Below are 16,067 nucleotides of genomic sequence, written 5' to 3' on the forward strand. Positions count from 1 at the left end.
CTCAAATAAAAGGCACAGCTAAGGTACGTAAGGTTCAGTAGTAAGTATGGCAACACAGTTTGTTATAGGTATAGGCAGCAAATAAAAAGAATAGAACTACCCTGTTTCCCCTAAAATAAGACCTACCCCAAAAATAAGACCTAGTGCTATTTTTGGAATTGCTAAAGTATAAGACCTACCCAGAAAATAAGACCTAGTTGTGATCAGGGCTTTATTTCAGCCGGAATGTGGTGAAACGCCATTCCGCCTCCTCCGGCACTGGCCCTGCGTACACCCATATCTACTGTCTCTTATAAACACAGAAGCACGGCTGAAGTGACAGCACCATCCGCTCCCACAGAACCTCCCTACCTCTGTACTCACTGTGGAACAGGGAAGGAATAGATATCTGCGGGTGCAGTATGCAGTGTATTTAGGGGTGGGGCATCTCCTCCTGCAGCCTAATGCATGGAAGCCGATGCCCCAGGGGTGATCACTGGCCAGTGGGGAAGAGGTGGAGCAGTGAGTAAGTGCGCTTGGTGCACTGTGTGGGAAGATAGGACCCGAAATGGGAATTACTATAGAGAGGGGCCGGCTGCTGACAGCTGTGTTTTGCAAAGCTAGCTAACCATATGAGAGCAGTGGAGGGGGAGGGGGTATGTGCAAAGGTGAGCTGCAGTCAGATGTTGCAGAGGTAAATTGAGTCAGGTGAGTTGCAGACAGGGTGCATAGGTGAGCTGCGGCTGGGGGGGGGGGGTGCAGAGGTGAGCTGAGATGCAACCCACCTCTGTACCCCATGCCCACAGCTTGCCTCTGCACCCTCCAGCCACAGCTCAGCTCTGCACCCCCCTGGCCACAGCTCACCTCTGCATTCCCCATCTGCAACTCACCCCTTCACCCTGTCTGTGGCTCATATCTGCACCCTGTCTGAAACTCACCTGTCAAATCACCCCTGCAACACCTGACTGCAGCTCCCAACTGTCATCAACCGGCCGTCTCCATAGTAACCATCATCCACAACTGCCTGCAGCTCACCTCTGCACCCCCTCAGACCTACCCCGAAAGTAAGACCTAGTGTGTTTTTTTGAGCCAAATAAAATTCTTATTTTCGGGGAAACACGGTATGTAGTGTCGTCACCTGGGGGCTCTAAATTGGGTATCCAAGGAAGAGGGGGATTAACTAGAGGGAGTAATCTAAATGGCAGGGAAGGGATAAGGAAGAAATAGAGTTGGAAAAGGGGAAGAGATAGGGAAGGAGCTAACTGACTGATTGCGCCAGATGGGAGGGAACACCGTGCAAACATCACCACATTATGAAGGCACCATTAAGTTGGAGAAGTGCGTTAGTTAACAGAAAGGGGGCAGAATGGAAGCAGGGCACTAAAGCCTAGTACGCATAATCAGAAAATCGTGCAAAAAAAATACCGCTTTTGAAGTGATCGTACGATAATCTGATTGTTAGTACACAGCTTTCATCTGAAATCATTAGAGGGGACAAGCATGAAAAATGTTTCTCGTACAATTTTCATTTAGCCATTTGCCTACTGGGCACTTTCACCCCATTCCTGCCCAGAACAATTTTCAGCTTTCAGTGCTGTCGCAATTTGAATGATTATTGAGCGGTCATGCAACACTATATATCCATATGAAATTTTTATCATTTTTTGACAAAAATAGAGCTTTTTTGGTGGTATTTAATCACCACTGAAATTTATTTTTTGCTAAAAACAAACAAAAAAAAGACCAAACAATTTTGAAGAAAAAAAAAAACGTTTTTCTTAGTTTCTGTTATAAATTTTTTTAACTAAGCAATTTTTCTCCTTCACTGATGAGGCGGCACTGATGGGTACTAAGGGTACTAATAAACTGCACTGATGAAGAGGCACTGAAGGGCATCATTGATGGGCACTTAGAGGCAGCACTAATAAACAGGGCACTGATTATCAGTGCCCTGCTTATCAGTGTGGATGTCTCCTGTGAAGATTGCTGCTTATTGGCTCTCCTCTGACTGCCAATAACCAGCATTTCCTGTTTACATGTAATCGGCTGTGATTGGACACAAGTGATCACGTGGTAAAGAGCCTACGTCATCGGCTCTTTACCGCAATCGGTGATCTCCTGTGTCTATCATTTGTCAATACGGCAGACGGGAGGTAGTTAATCAGTACAATACAAATACATTGCATAAGTTTCAAATTTAGATACAATAATTTTTGCAACTTTAGTAACTACTTCACTTTTGATATGAGAATAGCATCCAACCCCCCCCACCCCTCCAGAAAAAACAAAATGGACAATCATTCGTCCGATATTCTTGTGTGTTAAGGCACAGCGAATTGAGGGGGTCGAGCCAGCAAGTAGTTTATACTCAGAGTAGGAGAAGTCCCACCAGTGAAACCATGTAGTGTAGAATTTGTGTAGCGGGCTCAGGAAAAGAAAAGAAATGCAAGGTCAGAAATAATTTTGACTTGTTATTTTTTCCCATTCAGCTGGCCAGCTGGCTGATTTAAAAAAAAAAAAAAAAAAAAAAGGGAAGAAGAAGCAAGCCATGTTTAGCCAGCTTTAGACAAATCACAAAAACAGTAAGGGAAGAGAGTTCTGACAAAGACTGTGAAGATAATATGGAACAGTGATGGTCAATTTTCTTGATAAAGTGGGCCACCAAAAAGCCACGCAGCATTCAGGGAATGTAATGCCAAAAAAAATGGTCAGAAACTACAGTATGCTAAAAAACATTGTCAAAAGACAGCAAACATACTGCAAGAATGGTCAGAGACTGTATAGAAATTTTTGGAGACTGGGGCAGAGTTCAGGAAACAGTCATAGGCTGGAGAAACACAAACATGAGTAGTGGATTTACTAGCTTGAATAAAGCTGGCTATGCACTCTAAGGCTACGTTCACACTAGCGTTGTGTGCAGGCGGCAGAGAGGCGGTTGGGAAGCGTTTTTACCGCTTCCCAAATGCCTCTGCCAATCCTGCACATTACAGCACATGGTGCTATTCTAACGGGAGCGTTTGCGTCGCGGCAAAAGGGACGCCTCTGGTCAAGTCAGGAGGCGTTGAAGCCTCTTATTCTCGTCTATGGTGCTGCTCCGCAAACGCCCGGCGTTTGCGGTGCGGTTGCGACGTGGTTGCGGGGCATTTGCGGAGCGGTAACACCACTCAAACTGCATTAAAGGCGTTTGTGGGGCGTTATTAACGCTCGGCAAACAACTAGCAACCACCGCTAAACCGCGCATGTGGCGTTTGTGGAGCGTTTGCCGAGCGTTAAAAAACGCTCCGCAAACGCCGGACCAACGCTTACCAAACTCTATAGGGGCGTTTGGCAAGCGTTGGTAAAACAGCCAAGTGTGAACGAGTCCTTAGAGAAAAAAAAAAAAAAACGATTTCTCCATCTAGACAATCAAGGTGGATGGAGGAATCCCCCATGCCCCTCAACAATGTATTCTGACAGCAGCTCCTACTGCTCCCAATTGGCTGCAGCAGCTGATTGAGAAAAGCTTTCTAGCTTGTCTGCTCTACAGAAGTCAGTCCATCAATCAACTGCTGTTGAGGAGGGACTGTAACACACAGTATCAGTGAATGACCAGTTTAAAGTGGTTCTAAAACCTAAACATTTTTACCTTAATGCATTTCATTCCATAAGGTAAAATATGTTTAGTTAAAAGTATCCCCCCTTGCCTCCACTTTTACTTTCCTGAACCCTCACTCCTCAGAGGAGGATCCGGTCCGCTCTGTGCAATTCCATTGCACAAAGCAGGTAAGTATAAACCTGTCTGTTATTTAAAACACATAAATAAATTGAGTTTACAATTACTTTAAGCATCTAGGTAAGGAGGGCCACAGGTGGGGCACCAGGGATTTGGAAGCATTATGGAGTAACTTTCATATGTTTCAAAACACTTTCAGCAAAAGAAACCTTTAGCTACATGGTAAATCCTTCTATATCTGTAAAGCAAGCAGTCCACAATCAGTGGCTTAGAAGCCACATGACTTTCTGCTAACACTGATGTGATCACTGTAGCTTTGAAACATAAAAATTAAACTTTGAAGAAACAGTCTGTAAAATGGTATTGTGTGAACTCTTAACTTCCATAAAACAATTATTATTATAATACAGGATTTAAATAGCGCGAGCAGTTTACAACATAAGGGCAGAGAGTACAATACAAATTAATACAGGAGGATTCAGAGGGCCCGGCTCGATAGAGCTTACAATCTAAGAGGGAGGGTCGAGAGATACAAAAAGGTAATAACTGTGAGGGATGGGCTAATGGACAAAATACACGTACAGTTGTTAGGTGGGGGTAGGATAGGCCTCTCTAAAGAGATGAGTTTTCAGGGATCGTCTAAACGTGGACAGAGATGGAGATAGTCTGACACATTGGGGAGTGAGTTCTAGAGAATAGGAGTGGTTCTGGAAAAATCCTGGAGATGAGGCATGGGAAGAGGTGACAAGGGAGCTAGAGAGCAGGAGGTCTTGGGAGGAACGAACAGAACGATTTGGTTGGTATTTTGAGACCAGGTTGGTGATGTAACTAGGGGCTGAGTTGTGGATGGCTTTATAAGTTGTTGTAAGTATCTTGAATTTTATTCGTTGGGTGAGTGGGAGCCTGTGGAGGGACTGGCAAAGAAAGGTGGCAGTTAGTAAGGTGGATGAGTCTGGCAGCAGCATTCATAATGAACTGGAGGGGGGATAGTCTATGCAAAGGCAAGCCAGAGAGGAGGGAGTTGCAGTAGTCAATGCGGGAGATGACCAGTGAGTAAGAAGCTTTGTTGTGTCTTTGGTTAGGAAGGGGGAGTATTTTGGAGATGTTTCAGAGGTTGAGGTGGCAAGCTTTGGACAGCAATTGGATGTGGAGCCGAAAAGACAGTTCAGAGTCTGGGATTACACCTAGCACTCTGACATGTGGGAATGGGTTGATGGTTGAGCCGTTGATTTTCACAGAGAAGTCAGTGGAAGGGGCACGTAGGGGAGTAAATATTATGAGCTCAGTTTTGGACATATTCATTTTCAGGAAGTGGTGAGACATCCAGGTTGATATGTCTGTTAGTAGATTAGTGATGCATGAGGAGACTGGAGTGAGCTGAGGGGTAGAGAGAAAGATGTGGGTGTCATCAGCATAGAAATGGTATTGAAAGCCATGGGAGGCAATCAGTTGACCCAGAGAGGAGGTATAGATTGAGAATAGGAGGGGTCCAAGAACAGAACCCTGGGGAACCCCAACAGAGAAAGGAAGAGGAGAGGAGGAAGTAGAATTGTAAGTGACACTGAAGGTGCGGTGGGATAGGTAGGATGAGAACCAACGAAGGGCACAGTCATGGAGACCAAAGGAGTAGAGTTTAAGAAGGAGGGAGTGGTCCACTGTGTCAAAGGCAGCAGAGAGGTCCAGGAGTAGGAGTACAGAATAGTGTCCATTGGTTTTAGCCATTAGTAGATTGTCTGTAAGTTTGAGGAGAGCAGTTTTCATGGAGTGCTGAGAGCGAAATCCACACTGAAGGGGATCAAGAAGGTTATTCACAGTGAGGTGGTTGCTCAGCTGGTTGTAGACCAGGCGTTCATGGAGTTTGGAGGAAAAGGGAAGTAACGAAATGGTATGTAGGTTGTCAAGATTGGGGAGGTCTAGTAAGGGCTTTTTAAGTATGGGGGTGAGTAGTGCATGTTTTAGAGAATTGGGGAAGATACCGGAAGAGAGGGAGAGATTGAAGATGAAAGTTAGAGAGTGTAGGATAGAGCCAGAGGGTGACCGTAGCATTTGCGATGGAACATGGTCCAGGGGGCACGTGGTTAAGTGTGCATTCGAAAAAAAAGTTTAGCAAACTCATCTACAGTAGTGGGGCTGAATGCAGGAAGTAGTGATTGTCCCTGTGGATGAGGAGTGTTATGTAGGGGAGGTTTCTGCGCGTCAGAGATCTCCTCATGAATTGTATCGATTTTCTTTTTGAAGTGACTGGCGATCTCCTGGGCAGTGAGTGATTTAATGGGGGAGGGTAAAAAATAGGTTTGCTTGGCAGTGTGGAGGCAAGAATTGTATTTATGGAGGGCAGATTTATATTGGTTGAAGTCTAAGACTTAGTCTTACACCACAGACGCTCAAGAGCGCAGCTATGTTTTTTGAGACCTCTGGTATCATCTGTTTACCAAGGTTGTAGTAGAGTTGCCACCGCATCCCTTTGAAACTGAACAAATATTAATTACACAGGTTCTGACTAAGGTGGTAATTAAACTCACTTAGGTCTTTATCTGAAATAAATTACCCTCAGAACCTGTAATTAATATGTGTTTGGTTTTAAAGGGATGAGGTGGCAACCCTAGGTTGTAGGGGTCGGGGCCTGACTGTGTATGTAGTGAGGGGGGTGAGATTGTCTAGGAAGGAGGACAGTGAACTGTTGTAGACAGAAGTGGCTAGATCTGGTCAGGACAGGGATGATAGGTCATAGAGGTGGTCAGTAGTAGAGAAGAGAAGGGTTGAGGTGGTGAAGATTTCTATGGGTAACTGTTAATGTCTGCAAAAGGACTAAACAAAGATATATAAAAATGCAACATTTATGAGATTAAAACAAGATCATAGAAAAGTATATAGAGCACAATTTTTTTTAGAATCCATTTACATTTAGGTGCAGGCAGTAACCAAGATATGTAGGTGCGAATGGGTCACACAGGATGTACATAACCATATGCCTGTGTTTATCTGCACGGGGATGCACAGCTGTTCCATGCATTTGCGCCGTTGGGCCGTGCACCTGCACAACTGTCAAACTGAGAGCAGTGTCTGACTCTTTAAATAATATATATATAGCCATCACTTTAAATATATAAATAGTGAACCCCCCCCCCCTTCTCAAAAAAAAAAGTGTTGCAGAGAAATGAAAAATTAGGCAAACAAATAAGTCCCAAAATCTACTGTGAACTTTTAGAGGAAACAAGTCCAAATAAAACTGAAGTGTCAGCACACCATGAGAATTGCAGTCCCAAGCCAATACTTTACCAGCACCACAAAAAAATGGCACTCCTTACCAAATAACTAGACCCCTTATTACATGGAGGTCAGCTGAGCTTATCCCACATATATGGGTATCAGGGTAGACAGCCACATTCAGGATACTCTCCTCAGACCTTCCAAAATGCACCATATGCTATATACGTGAGAGAAAAACAAACCGCACACAGTGTGACATTGTAAAACAACGTGAATTTATTAACCAACAGATATACTCACAAAGCGGCAGTTACAAATGCACATATCGGAACTTATCGACCCGTTTTTAACCTGAACAAGGCAGGCTGCCTCCTTTGCTGTTTAGACAGATCTGAACAGATGTAAGTGGATGCCATCTGTTTTCAGGCAAGAAGCATATTTTTTGTTTATACTTTTGTCACCTGAATTTGATTTGTTTCTTCAACAAATAAAAAAAAAGAAGGATGCAAAAACGGATGTAGGCAAAGCTGAGCTGAAGTGCAGACTGATGTAAACTGAACTGAACTGATGACAGATGTGCAAACTTATGTAAAAAGTATGACTGAACTGATGAAAGGACCCTATATTCTGCCAAATCAGCCCCTGCGATGTACAGGTACATCGTGGGAGTTTAACCATTTGAGCCCCAGAGGATTTACCCCCCTTAATGACCAGGCCTTTTTTTGCTGTTTGGCGCTGCACTAATTCAAATGATAATTGCGCGGTCATGCAATGCTGTACCCAAACAAAATTTACGTCCTTTTTTTCACACAAATAGAGCTTTCTTTTGGTGGTATTTGATCACCTGTGCGCTTTTTATTTTTTGCGCTATAAACAAAAAAACCACAAAAATTTTGAAAAAACCAATATTTTCTACTTTCAGCTATAAAAAATATATCGTAAACTCAAAGTTAGTCATAAATTTAGGCCAAAATGTATTCTACTACATGTTTTTGGTAAAAAAAAATCCCAATAAGTGTATATTGATTGCTTTGTGTGAAAGTTATAGCGTCTACAAACTATGGTATAGATACTGTAATTTATGCCTTTCTTTGCTATACAGCGCTGCACTAACGCAAATGATAATTGCGCGGTCATGCAATGCTGCATCCAAACGAAAATTACGTCCTTTTTTTCACACAAATAGAGCTTTCTTTTGGTGGTATTTGATCACCTGTGCGCTTTTTATTTTTTGCGCTATAAACAAAAAAACCACAAAAATTTTGAAAAAAAACAATATTTTCTACTTTCAGCTATAAAAAATATATCGTAAACTCAAAGTTAGTCATAAATTTAAGCCAAAATGTATTCTGCTACATGTTTTTGGTAAAAAAAATCCCGTGCATTAGCGGGCAAACTGGCGCTATCTAGGAGGGGCGCTAACACTATCGGAAGTCACCAGTGACACTAATACAGTGATCAGTAAAAATCTGTTCACTGTAATCAATGACACTGGTGACAGGGCAGTGAAGGGGTTAACTGGGGGGGGGAGGGGGCGATCAAGGGGTTAAATGGGATTTCTGGTGCACTAGCGGGCAAACTGGCACTATCTGGGAGGGGCGCTAACACTATCGGAAGTCGCCAGCGACACTGATACAGTGATCAGTAAAAATCGGTTCACTGATCAGTGACACTGGTGACAGGGCATTGAATGGGTTAACGGGGGGGGAGATTAAGGGGTTAAATGGGATTACTGGTGTACTAGCGGGCAATCTGGCGCTATCTGGGAGGGGCGCTAACACTATCGGAAGTCGCCAGCGACACTGATACAGTGATCAGTAAAAATTGGTTCACTGATCAGTGACACTGGTGACAGGGCAGTGAAGGGGTTAACTGGAGGGGGGGGGTGATCAAGGGGTTAAACGGGATTACTGGTGTACTGGCGGGCAATCTGGCGCTATCTGGGAGGGGCGCTAACACTATCGGAAGTCGCCAGCGACACTGATACAGTGATCAGTAAAAATTGGTTCACTGATCAGTGACACTGGTGACAGGGCAGTGAAGGGGTTAACTGGGGGGGCGATCAAGGGGTTAAACGGGATTACTGGTGTACTGGTGGGCAAGCTGGCGCTATCTGGGAGGGGCGCTAACTCTATCGGAAGTCGCCAGCGACACTGATACAGTGATCAGTAAAAATTGGTTCACTGATCAGTGACACTGGTGACAGGGCAGGGAAGGGGTTAACTGGAGGGGGGGGGGTGATCAAGGGGTTAAACGGGATTACTGGTGTACTGGCGGGCAATCTGGCGCTATCTGGGAGGGGCGCTAACTCTATCGGAAGCCGCCAGCGACACTGATACAGTGATCAGTAAAAATTGGTTCACTGATCAGTGACACTGGGTGACAGGGCAGTGAAGGGGTTAACTGGAGGGGGGGGGCGATCAATGGGTTAAACGGGATTACTGGTGTACTGGCGGGCAAACTGGCGCTATCTGGGAGGGGCGCTAACACTATCGGAAGTCGCCAGCGACACTGATACAGTGATCAGTAAAAATCGGTTCACTGATCAGTGACACTGGTGACAGGGCAGTGAATGGGTTAACTGGGGGGGAGATTAAGGGGTTAAATGGGATTACTGGTGTACTAGCGGGCAATCTGGCGCTATCTGGGAGGGGCGCTAACACTATCGGAAGTCGCCAGCGACACTGATACAGTGATCAGTAAAAATTGGTTCACTGATCAGTGACACTGGTGACAGGGCAGTGAAGGGGTTAACTGGAGGGGGGGGGTGATCAAGGGGTTAAACGGGATTACTGGTGTACTGGCGGGCAATCTGGCGCTATCTGGGAGGGGCGCTAACACTATCGGAAGTCGCCAGCGACACTGATACAGTGATCAGTAAAAATCGGTTCACTGATCAGTGACACTGGTGACAGGGCAGTGAATGGGTTAACTGGGGGGGGAGATTAAGGGGTTAAATGGGATTACTGGTGTACTAGCGGGCAATCTGGCGCTATCTGGGAGGGGCGCTAACACTATCGGAAGTCGCCAGCGACACTGATACAGTGATCAGTAAAAATTGGTTCACTGATCAGTGACACTGGTGACAGGGCAGTGAAGGGGTTAACTGGAGGGGGGGGGGGCGATCAAGGGGTTAAACGGGATTACTGGTGTACTGGCGGGCAATCTGGCGCTATCTGGGAGGGGCGCTAACTCTATCGGAAGTCGCCAGCGACACCGATACAGTGATCAGTAAAAATTGGTTCACTGATCAGTGACACTGGGTGACAGGGCAGTGAAGGGGTTAACTGGAGGGGGGGGGGGCGATCAAGGGGTTAAACGGGATTACTGGTGTACTGGCGGGCAAACTGGCGCTATCTGGGAGGGGCGCTAACTCTATCGGAAGTCGCCAGCGACACTGATACAGTGATCAGTAAAAATTGGTTCACTGATCAGTGACACTGGTGACAGGGCAGGGAAGGGGTTAACTGGAGGGGGGGGGGGTGATCAAGGGGTTAAACGGGATTACTGGTGTACTGGCGGGCAATCTGGCGCTATCTGGGAGGGGCGCTAACTCTATCGGAAGTCGCCAGCGACACCGATACAGTGATCAGTAAAAATTGGTTCACTGATCAGTGACACTGGGTGACAGGCAGTGAAGGGTTTAACTGGAGGGGGGGGGGGCGATCAAGGGGTTAAACGGGATTACTGGTGTACTGGCGGGCAATCTGGCGCTATCTGGGAGGGGCGCTAACTCTATCGGAAGTCGCCAGCGACACTGATACAGTGATCAGTAAAAATTGGTTCACTGATCAGTGACACTGGGTGACAGGGCAGTGAAGGGGTTAACTGGAGGGGGGGGGGGCGATCAAGGGGTTAAACGGGATTACTGGTGTACTGGCGGGCAATCTGGCGCTATCTGGGAGGGGCGCTAACTCTATCGGAAGTCGCCAGCGACACTGATACAGTGATCAGTAAAAATTGGTTCACTGATCAGTGACACTGGGTGACAGGGCAGTGAAGGGGTTAACTGGAGGGGGGGGGGGGCGATCAAGGGGTTAAACGGGATTACTGGTGTACTGGCGGGCAAACTGGCGCTATCTGGGAGAGGCGCTAACTCTATCGGAAGTCGCCAGCGACACTGATCAGTAACACTGGTGACAGGGCAGTGAAGGGTTAACTGGAGGGGGGGGGGGGGCGATCAGGGGGTTAAATGTGTCCTAGTGTGTTCTAACTGTAGTGTAGTGCTTGTGTACTCACTTTTTGGATGTCTTCTTCTCTGTCTGGAACGGAATGTGTCCAGGCAGAGAAGAATGACATCATATCCTGCCCTGTGTATGTCAACACAGGACAGGATAGGACAGGGACCGATCATGTGATTTCAGCCAGAAATCACTGGCTGAAATCTAATGATTGATCCCTCCTGGATCAAATAGTGTCACCCGCGGGTCGGCGGGAGCTTGCGCCCCCTGCCGGCGAAAGTGTCGGGAGCGTGGAACCCGTTTTAAAACGTGGTTTTGCGCTCCACTGCCGCCCTGCACACGTAAATACACAGTGGCAGGGTGGCAAGCGGTTAAGTGTTTATACTGGGATGATGCCTGCAGCTACATGCATCATTCCAGTATTTTTGTTTTCAGGCGGCGATGGACTTTTTGTAAAAGTGATCCTAGCAGCTAATTAGCCACTTTTACAGATAGTTCTGTTGGCAGTTCCGCCAGCTGTCCATAGATATGATTAAGGAGGGGAACATCCCCGATCATCTCTAGGATCTAAGAAACCAGAAGGGATGATTATTTATTAAGGGCAGAGAAGAGATCTGGGGTCTAATAGACTCAGATCTTTCAGTAATAACACAAGGATGTTGTGATGTTGTTCACCCCTTGTGACAGCAATAAAGTTGTTGATAAAAAAAAAAAAAAAATTAAGGAGACAGTGCAAAAGAAAAAAGAAATAAAATGAAAAGAAAAAAAAAAAGTTTGTTGTAACATGGCGTTTGTAATTTTAAACCATGACATGTTTGGTGTCTCTTTAATCGGCATCACATCATCTTTTATATTTTACCAAAAAGATGGATATTATATTGTGTTTGCAAACCATGTGACATACAAAATTGTAGAACCCAACATTTTATTCTCTAGGGCTTCTGCTTAAAAAATATATAAAATGTTTGGGGGTTCTATGTAAATTTCTAGCAAAAAATGCTGAGGTTTACATATATGTGAGAAATGTCAGAATAGGTCTGGTCTTAAAGTGGTTAATATATGAGACATTTTCTAATCATTCCAATATTGTCAGTGTCAGTCAGAATGTGGATGTTAACAAAAAAAAAAACCACACCATTTTGGCCTGGTTCAGATCCCCTTCCCCTATCCCTTTTTCTTTTTTCTAGATGTAGAGTAACTTTACAAAAAGGATAATGGAAAATGGTGAACAACACAAAGCATAGTGGAGTGTCACGACTACAGCTGGGGGTAGAGGCAATGAACAACAGTAACCTGTTCCTGAGTTAATATTTGCTCTGTATGGCGCTTTCATATTGGCAATGTTTCAGACACCACGGATTTTCACTAAAAGCATTAACCCTTTATCAGCCCAGTGCTTATGTTTGGTTATCCATTAATGTAGGGTTTAAAATTAAACTGCCTGCCATATTACACTGGTCTGTAAATTGTCCAGCTGAGCTGTTACCAAGCCCTATGGAGATGCAAAAGAACAACATCCACAGTAATTCTAACAACTGGCAGCTGCATTCAATAAGAGAATAAGCATTGCTAATAAAAACACAAATTATACACTTAACCATTTTTTTTCCAATATACCATTTATAAAAGACAGCTTTTAACTTTAAACCAAAAAAAGCATGGCTCAATATTTTAAGAAGCTATGAAAAAAGTAACAAATTATTTAAATGAATTGTTTAATTGTGGTGATAGCACTCTACTAGAAAAAAAAATACATGTATACTGCAAGTCCTAAATACAACCACAAAATGTGTAGGGGTGACCTTTGCATTCAGACATCACACTCTGTTGTCTCTTGATTGGCCGACAACGTTTCATGTAAGTTTTGTTGCTGACTTTAATTGATTTTAGCGTGAATGTTGGTTTTAATAAATGAATACTGCTGCACTATGGGAGTGTCCTCTCTCTTTGTAGGATTACATCACTGGGACAGAGGTATCCATACACAGAGGAATCTTTCCAAGCATACTGGCCACTAAGGATTTTAAGCACATATTGGCCTCTATACACAAATGAGGTCTTATAATTCATTGAGCTCACATCTGAATTATCTGGTGACGGGGGAACCTCACAAATATAGCATTTTTAAATATGCGCATGTGAACCTTTTTTCTGAGGTCAACACATCTGGTGAGTGGTGGTAGAATTCACAATGCCTGGATGTCTACATAAGTAAATAAAAGGGCAGCACAGTGGCTAAATGGTTAGCACTTCCGCCTGGCAGTACTAGGGTCATTGGTTCGAATCCCAGCCACGGCACCTCCTGCCTGGAGTATGCATGTTCTCCCTGTGTCTGCGTGGGTTTCCTCCAGGAACTCCGATTTCCTCCCACACTCCAAAGATATGCTGGTAGGTGAATTGGATCCTGTCTAAATTGTCCCTAGTATGTATATGCATGAATGTAAGTTAGGGACCTTAGATTGTACGCCCCTTGAGGGTTAGGGACTGATGTGAATGTATAATATATATGTAAAGCGCTGCGTAAATGGACGGCACTATATAAGTACCTATAATAAATAAATAAAAAAGTGGAAATGAAGGCTCACTTCTGATGATGCAATCACAGGATAGAGAAAAGAAGTCTCATTTTTGGCCTTGCAATTGCCTTTATTTCCTTTGTAAACCAATGGAAGTGGTCACAAACCTTAGAAATAAAACAAATCTCTGGATTTTATGAAAACATCTATTTGTAGGCCAGGCTCTGGATGTACTGTGGAACACATTCAAATAAAAGCTAACCTGAATTGATCACACCTGAGACCAGCAATTTTCAGGCCCTTTTATATGAGCATTTTTGCACACGTATATGAGCGCTTTAGAAGTCTATTTCAAGTGTTTTACATGTGTATTCAAACTTTAGCATTTTTGTTTTAGGGTCGTTTCACGCTATAGAAATGCAGTCCAGAGGCGTTTCTGCGTGCACTTTTTTTGGCGCGTTCTGGTGCGTTTTTGACACGTTCCAGTGCGTTAATTATGCGTTCCAGTTCATTTTTTTCCCCTCTCTTTTTCTTCAAAATAAATAGGGACATGTGCATTCCACTGCGTTTTATCACGTTCCAGTACAGATATGTGCAGAAAAAAATGCAGCCTGTTCTACCTTTTGTTCTGCAAGTGGAACGCACTGAAACTGCAAGCACTGATGTGAACTATGACACTGACAACCATATAACCTGCTTTGTGTGTTTTGGATGCAGAAAAAAAATCAACTGAAATGCATGTAGTGTGAACTGGCCCTTAGGCAATAGAAAGCACTGGGGGAGGGGGAAGGGTGATTAGTTCTTACATGATAAAAAAAAAAAAAAAAAAAAAAAAAAAAAAAAGCTCGATTCTAGTGTTTGCAGGCTTTCCCATTAATGTTAATGGGGCCAAAAATGCCCAAATCTGCGTCGAAAATAGCTCATGCAGCTTTTAGAGCATCAGGTATCCAGCTAAATATATGTGTGCACTGATATGTGAACAGCCACCATTGGAATGCCACAGCCACCACCACATTTACTGTGCTTTTAGATGTTGAGCTTTTTGGAGTGTTGAGCTTCAAAATACTGCAAATGGGGCCTTAGTGTTTACAGAAACTTCTGCCATATGTGTAGTGGCAACTTTTTAAAAATGCAGCAAAGCTTAATCACCAAACAAAACTGCTCCAGTCTTTGCCCTAAAACCCAGCTACTTCCCCAACAGGCATCAACATCTACAGCTGATAATAAAAACAGAATGGAATCCCGCATCCACACATCCACTGTGCTTTAATGCTGCTTTCACACTGAAGAGTTTTTAAAGCACTTTTCGTTAAAAAAAAAGCATAGGAAAAGCTGAAGAAAAATTACTGCCCTATGTATGTCTATGAATGTCTTCACACTGGTCTGAAAAAAACAAAAACAAACAACCACCAAAAATGCACCACCCCACAGAAATGCATTGAAAATGCGGCAAAAAGACATCAAACAGGCACCTGTATATGCGTTTTTACTATGGATCAGTTTGAAAGTGACCTAACACTTTGCTGTCAATTAGTGCTTGAAAATAAAGGCAACTCTACTGCTCCTATGACAGCTGTGACCCTGATGTTTGCAGAGCAGTAGACATATGTTATCGGCCAGAAGAAGTGATTGGAGTCCACCATAAGGATGAGTCCTGTTTTTGTTTGTTTGCACTTACTGCCTGCCCTGTCTGACTTCCATTCGCGTTTCTATTTTGCATGCCCTCATTGGTGGGAAGTGAAGTTGGCGTGGAACCACAAGTTGGAGCACTGTTATGTCATCAATCATGGATAGGTTTGGGGTTAAGCCCTAAAGCACTGCTGGCTTTTCATTAGTTTGAAAGCCCAACAGCTCCGGTAGGAGCTCCTACTCACCTTTGTTGTCACTAGGAATTGTGAGGTGTCACTTCTCCCTCCGGTCTCATTGGATGAATGGCGTTTGACGTTTGCAAGCACTTTGTATTGTGGATTTAATTTGAGCACAGACATTTATGGTGGATTTCACTTTTAAATATTTTTAATCAGTAAGGTTTTAGTGCTGCACTTTCTGTATTCTTTTTACTGTAGATAGCACTGCCTGTGTGTGTGTGCATGGGACTCTTTGCTATCGGAATGCACTGGTCAGTGGCTGTAGCTGCTGATTGAGAAAAGTTTTCCAACAAGCCTGTTCATCAAAAGTTCATCTAATGAACGACTGTCAAACAGGCATGGCCAAATAGGTATCACAATTTGTCCAGTCTCTGCTGAACTGTTCACATTTCAATCCACCTATGGCCAGCTTAGGCAGAGTTCCTGCCTGGCTGTTGAGCCCATCAACACTGACAGGCGTAGTGACTAGCAGTGAGACTGAACCTGCATTTTTAACAGGCTTAGCATCGCAGGTGACAGGCACAGTGGCTGAACAGACAGCTCAGTAATGATGAGCCTTGATTTTACCGAGATGCGCTGAGTACAGAGTGTCCAGTACGGG

The 16,067-nt window shown here is 44.2% G+C and overlaps 1 protein-coding gene across 1 annotated transcript in view; it reads right to left on the reverse strand.

Moving 5' to 3' along the window:
• Window positions 1-16,067, reverse strand: part of LOC149441346 (solute carrier family 71 member 1-like) — a 61,727-nt gene that overhangs the window by 36,679 nt on the left and 8,981 nt on the right. The gene's annotated exons all lie outside the window — the stretch shown is intronic.

Source organism: Staurois parvus, unplaced genomic scaffold, assembly GCF_062004578.1.
Source record: "Staurois parvus isolate SC_StPar_1 unplaced genomic scaffold, SC_StPar_1.0 ptg001003l, whole genome shotgun sequence".
Taxonomy (NCBI): domain Eukaryota; kingdom Metazoa; phylum Chordata; class Amphibia; order Anura; family Ranidae; genus Staurois; species Staurois parvus.